This window comes from Arachis hypogaea, chromosome 14, assembly GCF_003086295.3.
Source record: "Arachis hypogaea cultivar Tifrunner chromosome 14, arahy.Tifrunner.gnm2.J5K5, whole genome shotgun sequence".
NCBI lineage: Eukaryota > Viridiplantae > Streptophyta > Magnoliopsida > Fabales > Fabaceae > Arachis > Arachis hypogaea.
The window spans coordinates 128966693-128970917 of record NC_092049.1 but is presented as its reverse complement, the minus strand read 5'-3'; the positions used below and the strand labels follow the sequence as shown (position 1 = coordinate 128970917).

General features: G+C 39.9%; 1 long non-coding RNA gene across 2 annotated transcripts; it reads right to left on the bottom strand.

Moving 5' to 3' along the window:
- Positions 1 to 500: 500 nt before the first annotated feature.
- Positions 501 to 3916, bottom strand: LOC112740633 (uncharacterized). Of its 2 annotated transcripts, none has more exons than XR_011871883.1 (4): positions 3135 to 3916; positions 2951 to 3055; positions 2752 to 2860; positions 501 to 705 (listed from the first exon to the last, which is right to left on the bottom strand). It is a non-coding gene; the product is annotated as an uncharacterized lncRNA (long non-coding RNA). The 2 variants fall into 2 exon arrangements; XR_003171264.2 differs by having other exon boundaries at positions 501 to 689; positions 3135 to 3877.
- Between the last annotated feature and the right edge of the window lie 309 nt (positions 3917 to 4225).

Below are 4225 nucleotides of genomic sequence, written 5' to 3'. Positions count from 1 at the left end.
TGGGCCAGTGCCTTATCAGCATCCCGATCAGCCTGCGGATCAGGTGGACCCTGAGCCTGAACCCATGGAAGAGCATATACTAGAGCTTGTACCGGGGGAGGATATCCTTATAGAGCAGATATCAGTATCTTCATCCGAGTCATCTTCTGAGGAACCGCTCACCGCCTCTATTAGTGGACCAACGAGTGTTGGTCAGACTAGTAGTACGAGTGACAGTGACCCTCCGGAGATTATCGAGATTTCTAATGCTGAGGACGAGGATCTTGAGGAGTATTCTGATGTGATTGTGATTTTCTCTGACGATGATAGCTGATGTAACATCCTAACTATCAAAATGTCACGCTTCCAGCTGCGCCACTCTGATAGCTCAGGTATTACGACGATTTTTAAAATATTTAATACTAAAATATAAGCCTGTTTAAAAGTTTAAACCGTATAACCGCTCAAGAGACTTCTTATCTGACAACATATAACCACATTTACAAAACAAACCACAATACTTACAAAAGATACATATACATATATCTACATATTATTAATATTACAAGCATTGCATAATCAAAATCCTATCCCTCTTGTGAAGACTTGCAAAATTAAAGGCGAGGGAAACATAAAACTAAGATAATACAAAATAATGTCGAATAAACAGAAAATAAATATAACTCTCCTGAAACTCCATCGCCCATATCCTGAAAAGGAAAAAAACTGTAGGGGAGTGAAAACATCGTCCTCGAAAGGGTTCTCACTATAGGGTTACATAATTGCTATAATAAGATACAAAAATAAAACCGTTTTTAATGTATAGTGATTAATAACCGCCTTATGCTTCTTTTCAAAACCAAAGATTTAATATTCAAAATCCAAAATCCTTTCTAAAAGGGAAAGCTGTTAATTTGCTCAGAAATCCAAAAGCTCTTTTTTTTAAAAAAAAAAAAGTTTTTCCCTAGACAGCATGAATGACCAAACTGTTCCAAGCATAGGTTCATTAAGTCTATGCTGAACCAGTTTGGTTTTTCATACTTTTCTAAACCGAAAACACAACCAAACACAGCATTCAGCCCATCTCATAATCAACCACGGCCCTAGGCCCAAGCAGCTCAATCAACAACCAATTCATCACAATCCAACCAATTCTCAGCCACAAACACAAGTAAGAAGGTTCAAACACAATCAAGCAGTTATATCAAGTAGAGCAATTAGCAATTAACATAACTATTCACATAGGCAAACCAATTATAATATGCACACCCAAACAATGTCATATAAATGCATATGATGCATGCCTGTCCTACTGGCCATGAGCTCACGCGTCGGTTATGTTGCCAGACCCGACTCGGATAAGCGGGATTCAACCACCATCCTTATCCGTAGGTTCCACAAGCAAGCGGGACTAAACCACCATCCTTGCCCGGAACATGCAAGCGGGATTTAAACTACCGTCCTTGCCAAATAATTTATCAATATGTGAGCGGGACAAAACCACCATCCTCACTGCAGGCGGGACAAAACCACCATCCCTGCATAACGGTTTACGCACTGAGCAAGCGGGACTATACCACCATCCTTGCCAGGCCTCATCATATTTTCAATAACATCCATAGTCAATCAGACTCAATCTTATTTCAAAAATCATTCTTGGCCCACTTTCAAATCACAAACGTATTCAGTTCACATCTTGCCAAGAACCACTTTTCTTAAGTAAATTTTCTTTTCAAAACTTTCAAACAACTTCATAACCAAGCCAGATTCAAAATCTCTTCTGAAAGACTCAAAATCACTCATTTTCAAATCATTCGCTCCATCACTTTGAAATCAAGAGTTATTAATCAACAACCATGGCAAGGATTCAAGACTTTAGGGAAGAATAACCTGCATCATTTCTTAAACTCTTCAGAAATTCTCGGAGTCATAGTTGCTTTAGTTGAGATAAATTAAAGTAAAGATTTAAAATCAAAACCAAAGCATGTAAGCCAAGAGTTCTGAACCAGTTTCAAAACCAAAATTATTTAAGTCCAAAAAAAACCCAATTTCTTTTCATTCTTAAATCAGAAACTCTCCCAAAGGCTCAGAATTGTTTAGTCAAACTTAAAGAATACTTTAAGAGCAACACGAAATTAATTAATCAAGTTCAATTTCTTTCAAATTCCGCTAAACTCACCCAAAGGTACTTCTTTAACCAAACTTCAAAGCATAGGCCCCTTCATATTTAAATCAATCGGGAAACATAAACTTTTATTAAACAGTTTAAACTCGAAACACCAATTTCTTAATAAATCAAGAACCAATTTGTAGAACCTCTCAAGTCCAAATATTTTTCTAAATCACATTTTAAAACAGAATCTAGATTTTTATGAAAATTTGGCAGTATCTCTCCTAAAACTTGGACTTTGCCACCCTTTCGGGTCCCAACCAAACCAGTATACAACCCATTCCACGGGTTCAAAACCAAATCAGTTTAAAATCAGACTAATTTCAAAAATTCATATCCTTCTCATAATTCAAGAAATCAAATCCAAACTCAATCCATTTTCAATGAACCAAACTCGTTTTCCAAAATTGTAATGAAATATTTCAGCAACCAACCATATAACCAAATCAAACAACAATCCAATCCAACCATAAATATGTTCATCACAAAACGGCCCAGCAATACATAAGGCTTATACAACCACCAAAAGTACATTTATCACATTAATATCCATTTATAACAACTCCAAATCATAAAATTAAGTTCTTTGAAAAGGCCCCTACCTCGAATACGACTTAACCACGCGACAGAAACTCTTTTTCTCACTGCCCGCAACAACACAACCTCAACCACAGCAACTTTAATCACGGCACGTAAGAACCGAACTCAAACCTAAAGCATTAACGTTGCAAGAACCTTAGAAACATATAATAGAATAGAAGCCATAGAGGTTCGGAACGAGGAACAACTTACTATACTTACGAATAAGCCAGAGAACATAGCAGTGGCAACTCCGATGACGATGCAGCAGCTTGATGTCGCATGCAACCGTCTTAGAACCCAGCATGCAAGACCCGTAACTCGATCCTATGACACCAAAATCTCATATCCCTAAACAACTTAAAACGGAAGTACTATTTCAAAGGTTCCGGAACGAAACGCTTACCCAAACAAGGAAGGACGGCTGAACTGAAATATTGGTAACTCCGATGGTGGTTTCGGTGATCACAGCCACGTTCCCAATGACCCGAACGGTGGCAGAGGATTCCAATGGTGACTGCACATGCAGATTGGTGTCGGCAGCAGCTTCTGACGACGACTGGAGCTATGGCGACAGCTACGATTCTCCCCGGCGGCTCTGCTCGACGGTGACGGACCCAGAGGCGGCGACGATCACACGCGCAGCAGCAGCAACCCGCGATGATGGCGATGGCAGCAGCTCTGCACGGTGACGACGAAAGCTTCGAGGACAGTGACCCGCGGTCTCCTCTCCTTCGCGTCTCTGTTCTCGACGGCGACGCAGCGTGGTTGTGGCGCGACAGATGGTGGCAACGGTGACGCGGTGGTGGCGCTGGCTTCCCTCGGCGACGACGGCGTGGATGGCTGCAGCGACACAAATCCTTCTCCCTCTTTGCATCTCTTTCTCTGTCGATCTCTCTCCTCCGGCATGGGTGGCTGGCGCGACGGCAAGCTGGGCAGCAAGGCGTGGCAGATTCAGCGGATCGGTGGGAGGCGGCAGCTCCCTTTCTTCTCCCTCACCCCCTCGACGCTTCCTCTCTTTTCCCCCTTTCCCCGATTCTATTTCCCCCTCTTCCCTTTCTTTCTTCTTTTCTTTCTTGTTTCCACTCACAAAACCGTGTCTGTGTGTGTTGGTGAGGAAGAGTGAGGTGTGTGCTGAGCGTGTGAGCCGTGGGTGGGGGATTGGGTGAGAGAGATGAGTGTAGTGTTAGGGTTTGGGGGTAGTTTAGGTATTTTTATTAAAAATAGGGTTAGTAGTATAATTTCATAAAATAATTAGGAAGATAAAATAATAATAAAAAAACCAAATTAAGTATAAAATTTCTATCTTTAACATACCTTCCAATTACAAGTTGTAAATTATTTTCCATTCGAATATTAATTTTATAAAAATTAGAGATAAGTAAATTAATTCTCCTTTATTTATAAAATAAGGTCAAAAATCTAAATATTAAAATTAAGGCATATAAAATATTCACTATTTTTTTTTCAATTATAAGAACTCTATATAATAAATAA